At 38.7% G+C, this 17,040-nt stretch overlaps 1 protein-coding gene across 2 annotated transcripts in view; it reads left to right on the forward strand.

Annotated features, from left to right (window-relative positions):
• The window catches only part of khdrbs3 (KH domain containing, RNA binding, signal transduction associated 3), a 141,621-nt gene that overhangs the window by 492 nt on the left and 124,089 nt on the right, over window positions 1-17,040 (forward strand). The window lies entirely within an intron of this gene.

Below are 17,040 nucleotides of genomic sequence, written 5' to 3' on the forward strand. Positions count from 1 at the left end.
GAACGCTTGGGCTGCAGGCTACATGACTCCAACAGCCCGCCTACTTCAAGTTATAAATAAGAGGTTTGTGGGTCTACTTACAATTTCCTGTTTGGTCACACTGAAAGAGCGAGGTCATGGCTGTTTTTGCCAAGTTGTGCTGCAAACGTGCATGTGCCAACCTTGTTATGGGTAGAAATTCAGAGTGCACCTGCTTTATTATTTAACCCAAACTTTATGTCAAACTTTGGGACATGAGACCATAAATGACATTAAAAGATAAGATAAGATAATCCTTTATTAGTTTCACAATTGGGGAAATTTACATCAGCAAGGTGTGTACAACATAAGCAAGCACACCAGAACAATATAAATAGTAAAACAGTAAAAAAAATAAACCAAAACCAAAATATATTAAAAATATATATATTAACACCAAGTGCACATGGAGAGTAATTGCATCACTTGCAAATGAGGATTTTGTGCTCGTTTCAGTCCAACACATGCTAAAAAATGATTGCAAATTCAATATTTGCACAGAAAAATGGCATAACATTCAATAAAAGGGTAGCCAATATGGCTTTAAAATAATGTCAAAATATTTCAGGGCAACAATATTATTGGTGATGTGACAAAATATGAAAAAAAGCTATATTATTAATTCTAAAAACATACAATTGCAACAAAATAACTTAGTTTCTCTGTCAACATAAACTTCAAATTCAGTAAAAACGTAACAAAAATTATAGTTTTTAAACAACAGGAACTCAGAGTGAGATTCAGATTCTGTATAAAATATAAATATTAGAAAAAACCCACCAACCACAAATCACAAATATCAACAGCAGCCCAATACATATAAGTACCCTTCTTACCCAGTTTGCATGCTGCAGTAATCTCTATCCCATGCAGACATGTCTAATCGGTGGTGCAAGTGTTGGAATAATCATACTCTTATTCAAATGTACATGTGTTTCCCCCTTTGAAGAAGTGGACGTGACCGAAATGGAATTTTGAACGGATGGAGCATCAGCAGCAGCAGCAGCAGCAGCAGAACTCGCTTTAATTAATCCGTTGCACAGCCCCTCTGCTTTGAAGCTGTCAGAATTTTTTTGCACCTTTCTCCCAGACACAGACCCGTGGAGCTCCTCGTGTGGGAAGTGCGCTGTTATAGCATCCGAGTGCATCCTTCAAGTACCACTCATGGGGCTTTGTCTAGAGTCTAGCAGACGCTTGTTGGCTTTAAAGGTAACAGACAAGGAGCACTAGTCTGTGAACAGTCCTGCTGCACTGTAACTAATTCGATTGAACCCCAAGATGCAGCTTCTGCACCAAGCTGTTTGTATTCAGACAGCCGTGGCCCTTCTGGCTGCTGCCTGCTACATTTGGGACCTTAAAGGGTGCTTCAAAGGGGCTCCTGAAAGCAAGGCATGATTTAATTTCAACGTTGTCCGTGTTGTTTAACTTAGTGACAAACAGAATGACTTTTCTGAATATTCATTCTGAACCTGGGATATGACTGAACAGTGTTCATTTTCATTATTGATTCATCTGCTTATTCAGAGTGTCTGTGGGTCCTTTGAAAAATCCTAATATATATTTGATCCCTTTATTTGTTATTTAATCCCTTTATTATTTATATCATAAGTCATTGAATAGCTTTACGTTTTCTTTTTTTCTTATTTCAAATGAATCAAGCTCTCCTGTGGAAAAGTCCAAATTTCTGATGTTGAACATCTTTAAACCTACCACTGAACCTAAAAATATAGATGAACATAACTCATTCTAATAACCATACTTCTACATAAACCTTACTTATGCATGGGACTACATAGATTACCTTTACACTTAAATGCAGAGCTTAAATAGAAACAAAACAAAACTGGACCATCTAAAATCTTAAATTTGGCCAAAATGAAATTGAAAATGATCTTGAATGATCTCAGTTTAAGTGTCTAATACCTGTAGACATTTTGTGATCATTTTTTTAGTTAATTAATAAGCAAACAGTGAAGCCTAGAAAATAATGAAAAACATCCCTCACTATGTCCTAAAGCCAAATGTGATGTCCTCAAGCTCAAAGATATTTCCTTTACAATAATATAAAACAGAGAAAAGCAACAAAACCTCCGTTGTGAAGCTTAAACTTGGAAATATGTGGCAATTTTGCTTGAAAATCCCAAATCAAATCAATTATGAAAATAGTCTCTGATTAATTTTCTGTCAATTAACTAAATGGTGATCAAATTAACTGAATCGTTTCATCTCGCAGTTACTATCTCAAATGATTTCAAATGCAGAAATCTTCCTCTCTGATATGTAGTCATGTTAGTTTGTGGTCAAATTAATTGCTTTTTGAAATATGTTGGGGGTTCCTGGCATGAAAGAGTTTGGCACTCTTGCTGTGTCCTTAGATGGCCTACTAATAAAATAATTGTGATGTGCTGGTTTAAAAAAAAAGTAGCACACTCTTTACTGTAGTCTAGAGAATGAAGATCCCGAGTGTTTCCCACAGAGTTTATGTGTGGTGGTGGCTGATGACAGGGGACGGGGGTGGGTGTCATTTTTGTTTTGATCTTGTGTGTGTGTGTGTCCCCTTTTTTCACTCCATATCCCCTATCTAAATCTGGTGGTTTTTGCGGGTCAGTGATGCAGCGCAGGCAGAACTCGAGTTTTTTTTTTTTTTCCCCACTGCTCTTTGTAGAGTTTGAGTCGTGAGGTGAATAAGATTGATGGATCAGAGTGGCAGCTGCAGAGAGGCGAGTCAATGCAAACTTTTCGACCCAGCACAATGAACAGTTAAGTTTCCTTTTTAACTGCGTCAGATGTTCTGCTGCTCCATCTGTGCCCAGAATACGCTGTATGCTCCATGACTGTGCAATAACGAAACTATCGGGATGATAGCAATTAATGGATTTAATCGATGATCGGTTAATCGGCCATTAACAGTCAATCAACTGATAGGTTATGCAGTTCTGCCAAAGTATATGCAATATGTTGCTGTGAGCTTTGATTGAGGAAAAACACATTTTAATATTGTTTGAAATAAGCAACGTTTTTATATTTTTTAAAAAAAAATAACAATTAATCGATTAAATCATAAATCATCATCAATGTCAAACCCAGAATATTAACATCATCATAAATATTTGCTGAAAATTGATTAAGCAATATTATAGGAGGCAATGTATAATATATATATATATATATATATATATATATATATATATATATATATATATATATATATATATATATATATATATATATATATATATATATATATATATATATATATATATATGTGTGTGTGTGTGTGTGTATGTATGTATGTGTATATGTATGTATGTATGTATGTGTGTGTATATATATATATATATATATATATATATATATGCTGAAATGCTGAAAAAGTGTCCAGGATGCCTTACAATTTTTAAGTTGACTGAATTTAATTTTTTTGATTGATGATTGAACTTGTCTTCTCAAATTCAGTCAACTTAAAAATTTAAGGCAGCGCAGACACAAGCTTTTTTAAGTTAAAGCAAACAGTTTCTTTTTACACTGTATTCTGTAATGGGTGTATTGAACAGTAGTGTCCCTAATGAACTGTCCAGTACCAAAAACTTCAGATCAGTATGTGGCGGTAGATGTTTTATTCGTGGCTGCCACAAATATGTTGAAAGGACAAGTTAATGTAATTTTATAATGAGTCTTGTCTTGTCCAATTCAATCTTCTTAAAATTTTAGGCCAGTAGGACACTTTCTTTTTACAGTGTGTACTTACAGAATCACAGTCGCTTCATTCAGTGTATGTTGGAGTAATTCTGGCCTCGACAATATCAGTTGCAGATTGGAGTCTTGTTTGAAAGAACAGTTTTAGGTTAATGCATCTTGCAGCGAGCTGATTCATGTACAGTAAGGTAAATTTATTCCAGTCTGTGAGGAAGATAAGGCTGCGTTTCACTCAGCACTTTTTGTTATCAGCTGGTTTCGTTTCTCAAATCTGGGTTAGTCCTTTTATTTTTTTCTCTAAGAACACATATTCCCCTCACTGATAGAAAGACTGGAGCACTGAATGCTTAATGTCAAGTTGAAAGACGCTTACCAACCACTTCCTTGACAGAGTCTCCTTTAAAGTCCTTTCTCCACACTGCAGGTACGCCGTAGAGGTATTGCAAATATTGGTCATTCCCCAGATTCGAATTAAAAAGATGGAATACTTCCACTATAAGCCAGGACAAGCCAAAAAAATATATATATTTTAGACTCAATGTTCCCCCTGTGTTTTACATTCAAATACCTAACACAAGTTCTTGCTTTCACACTTCCAATAAAGTTAGTTTGTGATATTTCTGTTGAGGGCAAAGATTGCATTTGGACACCGTTCCGAGTGGCAGAATTAATCCGTGACATTTTATGAAGTAAGCAGAACTCTGCGGTGCACAAAATTTGGCCGAAACAGTCTGCCACAACTCCAAAACTGTAAATACTGTTATCTCTCTCTTACACAACAGATGGAACACGATGCAGCTTAATAGAGCACTTCTTCTGCCATCTTGCTGATGAGTTCTGGACTTGATTATGCAATTGGCAGGGGATGCAGGGGAACAGAGCTAGAGTAACTAGAGTTACTGCGTGCAAACGGCAAATATGAGATTACTCCAGGTCTGGAGAGACTTCCATTCAGGAGAAATTAGGGGGAGCATTGTGTTAGAAGCTCAGGGACGGGGCGGGCTGCTTTGATAAGTTTGGGCCATTCGCAGAGCTCTTATCCCGCGAGGAGCATATCTCTGCCCATGTGACAGGCCTCATACAGTCAGCCGCAGACACTGGGAGCTGGAAAAATATCTTAAGCCAAAATAAGAGACACGCAGGACCAGCAGCCTACATGGAATGAAAAATCCTCAGCAGCATACTAATGATGGGCTTCTAGGTATGGAAACAACTCTGATGGCATGAAGTGCATGTGGTATTTGCATTAAATCAGTGCTGCCCTGCAGCACAGGAGAGCGCAAGGGCTGCAAATAACACGTATTTCCAATGATTTTTTATTTTTTTTAATGGTGTTAAGGCTCATTCTTGACCTTCAGAAACAGTTGGACAGCAAAAAAATCTGACCTTAAGAGCCGTGACTGTGTTATTTGAAACTACAATCTAATGTGGGGAGAGAAAAAAGAATATTCAGTCTGACCCATTATCTGCCCTGTTGCCCTCGGTAACTAATTGTTGTTGTCTTTGCTAACGAAAAATGGAGAAAGCTAGCAAGCTGTGCTGGCAAGTCACAACACAAGGAAATCTGAGCATAATGTGTGGCAAAAACCAGTTTGTTAAATGCAACGGCCTTAGGCTGCGATCACAAATCAGGTGTTGCGGCAAAAACGCCACTACTCACATCTATTTGAATGTGGGTAGTGTGCCACGGCTGCGGTGGTGGAGATGAGAAAAAAAAAATTGCAGTGGCCTGTAGCAAAAAAATTAAAACAGGTTAAATTTTTACATCATGCTGCAATTGACATGGTTGGACAGGAAAGACACCTGTAGTTCACAGGAACAAGTCTATTTCTATTGTTAAACATTATAGTGAGTAAAAGACATATGATATGTATTGTGTTTTCCACAGAAATATAATCAGTGTGTAGTGGTGGTGGTGGTGGGGGGGGTTGTCTTGTGTGTGTGCCCCTTTTTTTATTACTCTGTGTCCCCTTTCTAAATTCAGACATTTTGTGGGTCCATGAATGCAGCACAGGTGAAACGAGCCATGATTTAATTTTTTTGAGGAGGTGCAGGTGGGGATTACTGATCTTTTGATACGTTCAGAGCTGATCAGATCGATGGACGATAGGAGGAGCTGCTGCAGAGAGAGTGAAAGCAAACTTTTAGACACAACGCAATGGATGCTTCAGTGTCACTTTGACTACATCTGGCGTTCTACTGCTCCATCTGTGCCCAGAGTATGCTAAGCGTGAAAGAGTGAAATGTTTAACCGAATAGTGTATATATATATATATATATATATATCTGTGTGTGTGTGTGTGTGTGTGTGTGTGTGTGTGTGTGTGTGTACAATAATAGAAAATCTGGCGATCCCTATAAGGAAGCATGAAGATATTGTAAATAACAAAGCTTTTACATCTTTATAGTCTTTAAAAATAATGTAATAAACATTTTACATTTTCGGAGCCAGTGTTCATGCGTGATCCTTTCATCAGTATTGATTTCCAGCAGTTGTGCACCTGCATTGTGCATAGATTTATGTTTCCTCTGATAAAAAAATAAAAAAAAATCTCTGTCTACTAATTAAATGAGTGTTTTAGCTTTAGATGTAAGTGTGTGTGTGACAAACAAGAAGCAAGAGAATTGCCTCTGTGATTGGATTAATATTACAGTTTAGTATTAAATGTATATGATCTCTCAGTTTCACTCCCACATAATGCAGACAGAACATGAAAAGTCATTATTATGATTATTATGAGCTGTTAAGACTTCTCTCATTAAAACTGAATAGCTTAACAGTATAATGAGTATTATGTATGGGTGAGTTGTGTAAACAGTAATGAACATGTAAAGTCTCTGGCTGCATCAGATGTATTCTGTTTGTTCAGTATGTGGGTGCAGAGCAGCATGCGGCCCACTCTGAATGTTTCAGGACCTCTGGCCCAGTTTGGACGTCGTAACCTCGGCGCTGCACATAAGCTCCACATCTAGTGCTTTTTAATTGGATATTCCACAGCAGGAGCTCAGCGTGATGTTTGCATTGCATTAATAGCTTTAGATAGCTTATTCACAAAGAAAAACAACACCAAAAGGAAAAAAAACAAACATTATCTGCATGGTCTGAGCAGGTGGGGGGAGTGTCCTTATTTCACAGATGATACCCCATCGTTTATTCATACGTTTCCACCTCATCAACAGAACAGAGGGGGTATTTTTAGCCATGCTTGAGTTTTGCCCTGAGTGAGAGCAGTTCCTGGGTTAGAATGCCCAGAAGTGAGCAGAAATAAGCTCTGGCGTAGGATCAAAGGGAGTGATATCGTTTTGTTGGGGAAACAGTGCTTGATAGCGATAATGATCTGTGGATCTGCGGCTGGCCGACATGCTGAGCCACACAGCGAGGTGGAGGCGCAGCCGCAGCCCTGAACCTGTCAGAGGCCGAGAGCTGGCTGGTGATCTGACCCGCAGATGGAGTGAACTTGCAAGTGAACTGTAAGAGGGCATTACTGGGGAGCTCCTGCAGCCCGCTTTGCATTCACGCAGGCGGCGGTAGGCTGCTGAGCGGCGCTGTGGCTAAAGAGGTGTTTGCAGAGCTCCGTCTTTGCTTCGCTCCGGCTCCCTCTGGCACCCACGGGCGAAATGTAGGCCAGGCAGATCCTGGCTATAAAATCTAACGGCACCTCGTTTGCAGGCGAGACGCGTCACGTGCCAGCATTGATTTTTTTGCGGGATGCCTGTTCTCACTCATTATGGCAGCAATAATGAGGGAATGATGCTGTGATTTAGCTCCTTCTCCGCTCAGGTACAGCACTTGATAGGCTTTAATAGAGTTAAATGTCAAACCCAGAATATTAACATGAGTCATCCGTGTTCCTCTGCATGTAAACAAACAGACAGTAGTTCACAATGAGAAGTAATCAAATGCATCATAACAGTGCTGGAGGGAAGCCATGTGCAGTCATTTCTTGCTTCACCTGGATGAGCATAATTGGCCCAGTCTAACAACTGGAAAGCCTCCAGAAAGAAAAATGAAATACAATAAACAATTAAAAGCCTGACATGTACTGTGTATAACTGCACTAAATCATTTTACATGAAAAATGGATCAAATGTGTTTGGGTTTTATGGCCTGCCACGTTTTTTCACTCACACTGCTCCCATGATTCTCTTTTCCAGCCAAAAAATCGGGGAAAAAAAGCTCTGATAAACTCACTGACACTATCTGCAGAGCAGCAAACTGCAGGTATAACATACATTTGTTTCAGTACATTTTATTATTATTAAAATGTACTGAAACAAATGTATTATTTATTGAGATAAAATATTATGTTGAATACAAGCTTAAAAAAGAGCCAAGATCAAAATCTGAAGCAACATTGTTTGAATAAATTGATCAATGGTGAATTTTCAAAAGATTATACTGAAGTATTTGCCACTGAATGTAATTCAACTTATTAAATGTAAGGATCAAACACAGAAGTTAAGTTTTACAAACCGATCAGATGCTTAATTATTTTAATTAACTCAGACTTCCCTGTCAACTGTAGTCAGAAGCAGACGGGCAGCAAGCGATAGTTTAGCGGAGTAGCTGATGTCCCTGTATGGTGTGTGTGTGTGTGGACATGTGTGAGTGTCAAAAATGCCAACAAAACCCGTATAGACTCACTTTTTTATTACATGATTACTTCTATAAACTCATTTACCTGCCAGTAAAGTGGATAGCCCTCCAACATTAATTTGCCAAATGGAAAATCCATGTGCATTTGATGCTTGGCAGTTGTTCTTTTTTGCACCCTGTATAGTTGACATAAGTAAAGTATGTAAGTAAAATAATGCAACTAGCAAGGTACTGATCTAGATATTTCTCAGAAGTTGGTAACGACCAAAACGGAGCTAGGAGAGTGATTAGGACCATATTCATTTGGTTGCCCTATGCAGTCTCACAGAAATACTTGAAAGGGCAACATCCTCTTAACTTTGCATTATGTGGTGGTTGTTTCTTTCTAAAACATAGCGAGATGGCAGTGAGGGCTTGCATGATATCAGCTGATATCAACAGTAGCAGCGCTTGACATAGTAGCCTGCCTGAACTAACGCTATGCTCAATTTAAAAAGTTAGGTGGATTTGTATGAGATGAAACTGGTGGCCTGCCACTCAACTCTAAATGAATGTTAATGGTTCTTTGTCTTTGCTGAGTGTGTAAGCAGGCAATACTCTGAGCAAGAAAAAAAATATGTAATGAGATGACTGTGATTAAATGATACATATTAAAACTTCTAGCTAGTTTTACACACTTTTTGTAAAGAAAAACATTATATTACTTTATGGCTGCAAAAAACAAAATAAGATTTACACTGAAGCAATGAGAAGAAGAGCATATAAACAGACAAACAAACAAACAAACAAAAAAAAAGATTGATATTATATATCATGCTGGCCAACACTTTACTGTGAAATCTGAGCATTTTGAACAGTGGTTTTAGTATTCAGTAGCATGTTACTGCTGCATGACCTTTTCTGGACCTGTTTTCTGCTCAGACTCCTGTTTAAAAGTCACACCACAAAACCAGAAGTTATCAATCACATTGACTCCTCTCCATCTGCTGCTTCATCGCTCTTTTCTTGAATCTCCAAAGCGCTTCCATCATCATCCATGCAGCTCCTTCACCATATTGCAGGGGATCCAGTCTGCACCTGGCACACAGCTCGCCCTGGGCTCAGCTTGTTGATTTAATGTTGAGACTGTCAGATTTTCATGTCGAACATGCTGCTCCCGTATAAATGCTGCATTCATTTTTCAAATGCCACACAGATGTGCATTTTTCCTCCACTGCCTGCACCCATACGTCGCTGCCTTGAGCTGTCTGCTCGGACGGCCATCCAACAGGAGACTCCAAATTAAAGTGGCCAGCCAGGGCAGCTTAAATAATGCAAACTGCACTTGTTTAGGCAGGAGGATGCTGAAAGCTGATATTCCACATCTCTGGTGAGGAGATCATTTAGAGGTGTGTGCTGCTAAGACTTCAGTACAGCTTGGTAACTTTAACATTTTTTGGTACAGGTGCCAATACAATTTAACAGTTTTTTGACATCTCACTCTTGAGGTTTTTTTAGGGTAATAGACAATCAACAGTGTGGATACATGATTTGGTATCCACATTCTAGTCTAAACCCAACCAGTCATACAAGGAAATACAAACCGATGTCAAATGCCAGCTTTCACTACTTGATGTTTTTTTTATGTTTGGTGCTAGAGACACATTTAGTCTAGTACCAGTACAGTTCGGATATTGAGTGCAGCCCATATCATCACCTCAACAATATAGCCTCTGCTTTAGCCTTCCCTGCATCACTTATAGATCCATTAATCCTCATTTTATTGGATGATAATTTGCTCCGCAGTGCTGCCCAAGACAGAATGCAGACAGACTGGGATTACACTGGATTAGTTTGAACATCAGAAGAAACCCCCGGACTGTATCAATGTGTTTACTGTGCCTGAGGCCGAGAGACAAAGGGAGACGGGGATGGAAAAGACAGAGAGGGTAGGAGTGGGTTGGCAGGGGCTGTAGAGAAAGTAAGAGTCTCTTTCCCCAGGGAATGGTTATTTGTAAGGGGATTGTACCAAAGTCAGTTACAAAAGGGAAAATGCAATCTGGGGGGGGGGGCGAAAAATGGAGGAGTGGAATTGAATGGGAGTTGAAATCGAAAGAAGAAAAAAAGAGCGGTTATGGGAGTGCTGTCGTAGATGTTTTAGTGATAAATAAAAAAGTTCAGATGTCTTCAAAGAAAATACAGAAACTCTCAGGCCCCTGGTTTTAACCCAACAATCTTAATGTCATCTTCTGCAGGTGAAAAGAGTAGCAGCAAACGCAATTCAAATCACTTTAATTACTCTTGCGATGAAATACAAGTGTAATCTCCCACATTTTCAAAAGATGGTGTAAAATAATTGCATTTTCATTTTTGTCACTGTTGAAGCTTTACAAATATGCTTCATTCATGCACAGGATCCTTTTTTGATGAAAGTGTTTTTTTTTGTAATTTCTCAGTAGAGAATGAGATATTTTCAGCCTCGTTTCTCATTTTCGGCACTAAACTGCACCATTAGAGTTAATATTTGACTTTGGAGCTGGTTTCTACTTGAAGGGCTCCTTTCTGTGCCCCTGCCTTGATCTCCCCGCGACAGCCACCGCTTCCCTTTCCCTCCTCTTTATTTATGTCGTTTTGTGTGGTTTGGCACCTCTATAGAGTGGATTGCACTGGATTAGCTTCTCCGCCTTCCCAACTGATCCGATCCATTTTGTGTAATCCAACTCAATTTAATTATGTTTATCGTTCCACCTCGCTGCTGCCGAGGAGCAGCAGCACACCTCGACCGAGATAAGCCCGGGGACCTTGTGCCTTTTTGCTGGCAGAGTGTCTGCCTGAGCCTGTTGCTTTATAAACAGATGGTGTAAGTCACCTACACTCGGTAAATACTGTGTTTGGTACAATATTATGATTCAGAGCTCCCCTCAAACATCACTGTGACATGGGAAAAAAATAGCCAAGGTTGAAGATCATAACCTCCATTTTTTTGTTGTTGTTATGGGGATTTATACAGTTTAGAAGGCTCTCCATCCCTCGCCCCCTCTCATGTTGGGAGAATTAATGTGCCCGCTATGTATACAGTCTACTGTGTGTGTCTGATACTTGGCATTCGATATCAAAATCTCACTATAAAAGCCTAAAAATAATTTTTCAGGCTGTCAGTTGGTGCAGGGTAAGGGCTCAAAGATAGCCTGGCTTGTTCTTCTTTCCGAATATAACGATTGTGCAGCCAAAGACGTTGAATTTAGTTGTGAGGTTAAATATATTTATGCCCCTTGGGTACTGATCTCAGAACTTCTGTATGGGCGGGAAATGCCTCCTATCCAGTCTGAGACACTTGCATTTTTGGTGTAGTTGACTGCACTGAGCTGCAGATGTAACAGCCCAACAAGGAGTGAGGAGAAGAGGAAAGAATACACCCTGCTCTGTTTTCTGTCATCTGCATCACCTCTGTAAAAAACTCTGGTTGTCACTCCTGGGGTACGAATATAACTGATATATAACTGAAAAGTCAGTTATATATCAGTTTTATTCAGTATTTTAATAGGAGAATTGTGCTTAGATAAACAGCGCTCTTTGCCAAGGGAGTCTTGTGATAGGTCAGAATACAGAGAAACTAAGATAATAGCATATTCTCTTGCAGTATTTCATGTTGAAAATGGAGAATAATCTCAGTAGGAAAAAATGAAATTTCCGTGAACATGATATCTCAGGAATGCCTCAAGGCGAATTTATCAATATTTGGTACAAACATCCAAGTGGACTCAACAATATACTGATTAGATTTTGGTGGTCAAGGGTCAAGGTCACCGTTACCTTGTCTGTCTCATTCTTGGAATGTTTCATCTCAGGAATGCCTTAAGTTTTTTTTTTTTTTTTTTAGAAAGAACAGATTAGAATTGAATATGTAATTATGACAGAATTTCACAGAAATATTTTTCAAATTTGGCACAAATGTCCACGTGGGTCAAGGATGAACTGCTTAGAATTTGGTGGTCAAAGGTCAAGATCATGGTGACCCTGAAAAACATGTTTTTTGGCTGTAATTCAAGATTTTAAATGCGTATTACAACAAAATTTCACACATACGCATTGGATACAGAAATAGGAAATAGTATAACATGATGAAGTGATGAGGTCAAAGGTTAGCATCATAATGTTCTGCAAAAACACTTTTCTTGCTATTACTTAATGTCATAACTCAGAAACAAAAGAGGAGACATTTGGTCTGAATTGACTGACACTAAGGGGATTGTATTGACACACTGAATTAACGACACTAATCTCAGGTGTCCTCTTTCAAACAGTTCTGATTGTACACATTTTCTTTGCTAGCGGGTCGAAGATGTGTGTGAATCATCCATGTTTTGACAGAAATGAATGTAAACTATAACTGCATTTTGCCTGGTGCAAAGAGGTGGTAATTCTAGTTTAATAATTAACCATTAACATAATTTATCTTCTTGGTGCATTCAGTCATCTCTTTTTGTTGTTGAGAATATGTTTTCCAATTATATTATTAATAGTCTTGTTAGATGAAAGGAAAAAGGTCTGTGGGGAAAAATCAGAAATACTTCTTTTCATGTCAGCTGGCTGGAGGGGCATGTCTCTTTGATTGGCAGCAGCTGGTGGCCTGCCAGTGTGCTGGTGTAACACCGCAGAGAACAAGAGACAAAGTAAACAAACTTGTTCTGTAGCTACTTGTCACATGGACAGACAGCGTGCAGTTAGTGGTTTTGAAGAGTGAAAACCGCACCAGCATCTAGAAATGACATTTACAGGTGCGTTTACCTGCTGTTTAATGTGCTGCGGCTGAGCTGCTAATTAGCTATCCAGCCTGCAAACTGATGTTGGCAGTTCATTTTCCCCTGGTAGATGTTTGTTTGGTGGCCATTCGTGTGAGGTAGTTATAACTGGCCCCAGTGCCCGCTGGTCACAGTGCATGCTAGGTTACTAGTTATGAAGGGCGCACACATGGTTGGGCCGCCCATTTTACCAACATTGTGTTGGATTTGCAGTCAAAGGAAATTCTGCAGCTATTCTATTTGGAGAGTAGAGAGATCAAAGCTATCAGAATCTATCATAGACCACCATCTACCATAATGCCAGAGAAAATAATAACTATTTAGTTGAATTTATATATTTATTATAGTTCATTAAAATGGACAGGACAAATGAATTACAGAGCAGATGCCGTAACAGACAAAAAATACTATTTAATTTCTGTTGGACTTTAGGTATTAAATGTCGTGCTCACCTTTTGAAAACAGAAAAAGAAGCCGAGGCTTTGGTGACGCTGGGATGAATCTTTAAGGAGTGAGGGTGGTGGGATATCGGTAAATGAACGTTAAGGGGATTTTCTGGGTTTTTGGAGCAAGAAAAGTTCTCTTGTAATGCACAGAGAGAGGACGAGAGATAGATGCTCATTTACCACCCGTGCCAAGAGACACTTTCGTTGTGTCCTGCTGGGCTGCTTGCTTCGCTGTGTCCCCCGTTTCTATTTTAAGAGCCTGATATTAAAACCTAATTGAGTTTTTAGGGACATCTCCCTCTGTTTCTTGTTCCCCTTTTTTATTACATATATGGCATTCCAAAAAAATGAAATTAAAAGTAGAATATGTTGCAAAGCACAATGTGTAATCTGTACATGTTTAAAGTGGCAGATTTTACGCTTGCTGACATACAGCATGATCTTATCTCCTCATTTCTGTGAGTACAGCACAGCGACCAGATACAGCATATATATATATTTTTTGTCAGCCTGTTAACACATCTCTTCTGTTGCAATCGGCTGTAAAACATTCATTAAGTCTTATAGGCGAACCATAAACACAGGGTCAAATCAGGATATACGACCCTCATAACAAGCACAATTATCCACTCGCTCCTAGGTAATAAAATCATACTGTCGCTGCTGTCTATTTGACACTCACATGTGCTCCTTTACGGTGCCATTTGGCAGCACTTCTTGTTAAAGTTTGACCCAGGATTTGCCCAATAGGAAGCTTGTTAAAGTTTGACCTGGAAGTGGATCTGTGTCTGTCTGCTTGTTAAATCTGTGTCCCTCTCTGCGGCCATCATTAGTCCACAGAAAAAGCTTCTATAGAGTCTATTTTTTTTTTTTATACCCTCCACAAAACAAAGACCTTGCAGCATACTGTGAGGAGCGCATGGCTCTCATGAAAGCATCACACTGGAGTTTTAATTATACAAACCTTTATTTAAAAGGGACAGCTGTTCTGCGAGCAGAAATAATCAGTGCAGAGCCTCAGAGCTGTAGTTTCTTGTTATTTGTGCTCTGCCTTATACTGAAGTAAAAAATGTTTTAGGAACTTAACAATACTTGAGGAAATATAATTATCCCATAAGTATATAACTATGCTAGCTTCCAGTGCAGTTTTCCTTTTTCCAGGTCTTTTCTAAAAATATAGTCCGTATTCAGTCAGAGCAGATGAGGCAGTTGCTTCATTTAAATCCATACAACAACACTTAAAGGGCAACTTTTGTATTTTTTTGTTTTTGTGTCTCAGTGACTAAAGTGTGAACAACTCTTTTTGAACTTGGTTCAGTATTGAGTGCAGTAAAACAGGTTGCAATTTGGGCAACTGAGTTCTGTCAATTAACCTCAACTAGAAGTGCTTATTTTTTCCACTGTAAGGCTCAGCTTAAAGCTTAAAGCTTAAAATGCTGTTTATTTGAATGGAGTCTGGTGTGTTTAACGATTGCAATTTCAGGGGTGCTTCTAGTTAAAGAAAAACGATGTGACGATGTGTAACCCACCAGACTCTACCTAAAGAAACACTAATTTTAGTGTGAATAGAGCGAGCTTTTTTCACGGAATGGAAAGATAAGCCAATATTTTTTGTGAGTTTTATTGTTTCAGTTGACTTCGAAGTTTGCTAAAGGATAAAATTGTTGTTTATTTACATGAGTCTGGTGTATTTAGTGGTGACAGTTTCAGTGCTGGTTCTGTTTAGAAAAAAAGGATCTTACTCTTTAACAAAAAGGTCTATTTATGCAGCGATCCTTTCCATAATGTCATCAGACACTCAGAATATTAATGGTGCTTAATTACCCCAAGTGGATACATCGCAGCCTGTTTTGTGGTTGCTAGCTGCAGCGCTTTCACTATATATTGGACCAGGTTGATAAATTCCAATCGTACCCTTTAATTCTCGGAAAAAGTTTAAGATTTGCCCCTTTTGCTTAAGTCTCATTTGATCTATTTGAGATCCTGCAACTCATAACAACAAATGGAAAGGAAGTTCTTGAAACCGTGTTAAACTAAGGATGCAGGATATTGGATTTTTGCCGATATCTGATGTACTGACATTTTTAACTCATTTTGGCTGATTTCTGATGCCATTGCTAAGGTATGCACATATGTTTTTCCACGTTATTACAAAGAACATCAAGTTTCTCCTACCTCCACTACATTACATGTTAAACATGTCATATTTATTCTTATGTAACAAATTTCAATCTAAGCTTTAAATTCATCCTCCTTAAAAAGGTTTAGACGATGCTCTTCCTGAGACAATCCTGACAACAGCCAAAACCAGGGAAAATTTGACCTATTTTAACTAATTAAAGTCATCTTGCCGCCCCTCATATCGGCAGAAATGGCTCAATAATTCATTTTAAGGCATTATCTGTGGATACCGATAATCTGCCATTATTATTGCTCATCCCGACATTAAACACTATTTGGTGTGATCTCAGCTTTATTTTTAAGTGAGCCACCTATTTTTGGACAAATATGAGATAAAACCATGAAACAAACACAGCAGAAGGGTGTCACTAAATCCCAAAGGGAAAAGCAAACCCTGAGTGTCTCTTTCTCAGTAGTTTTCGACAGCCTTATATCCCACCAGAGCTCATTCCTATAGGAGACACACAAATACAACGTAACATAAAAGGAGGTCACAGATATGTAGTTAAATCCTTATAAATGCCTGGGTACTTTCCTAAATATGCCTTGGAAACATTACTAAAACAGGTTAATACTGCATTTGTTGGGGATTACTTTCAGCCGCGAATTAATACACATTTGGTGCACTAGTGAGTATTTACAGCAGCAGCAGCATGGTGTATTTAACCTTTTGGGCCCGCTTTTCAAAATCAAGCTTAATGTTATGCATTGGTATTATTTTCTACAGTTTTCTGAATATCACATCCTAGGATATGTCATCGATTAGCAGCAACATTAATTGTGACAGTACACCTAGTGGAAATAACATGTATTTTCTCCATATGCCAAAAATAAAGAGAAAAAAAGACTTCATCAGGTGGAATATACTAAAAAGTAAAAACATCCAAGGCAAAAGCCAAAAATGACACCCGCAAATTATACAATGCATGTTTTTATGCATTGATGGCTGTGGGATCAAAAATTGATCAAAAACTGTGTGTTTATGGTACTGCAGGAAAGTGCAAGAGTGTGTCACATTGATCTGTTTTTACGATGTATTTTTTTGCAGTGTACAGCGGCTCTGATATTTCTAAAACAAAAAGTCCAATCACTGCAGCTGCAGCTATTTATTAGGCAGCTCATTCATGAGTGACGGGATCACAAGTATCACAGCTCAGTTCTTCTCTGTCATATGTAATGCATCTCTGGAAAAGATGATTGTAATTACAGCAAGCATGCAGTCCACACAGTTGACGCCTCTCGAGCTGGCGCATCGATGGGAGGCTGCAAGAGGTGAGCGGATAGAAATCAAGTTTATAGATCTGTGGTTCGCGCGCGCGCC

This window comes from Plectropomus leopardus, chromosome 17 (assembly GCF_026936395.1).
Source record: "Plectropomus leopardus strain MGB_pleo_1.0 chromosome 17, ASM2693639v1, whole genome shotgun sequence".
NCBI classification, from domain to species: domain Eukaryota; kingdom Metazoa; phylum Chordata; class Actinopteri; order Perciformes; family Serranidae; genus Plectropomus; species Plectropomus leopardus.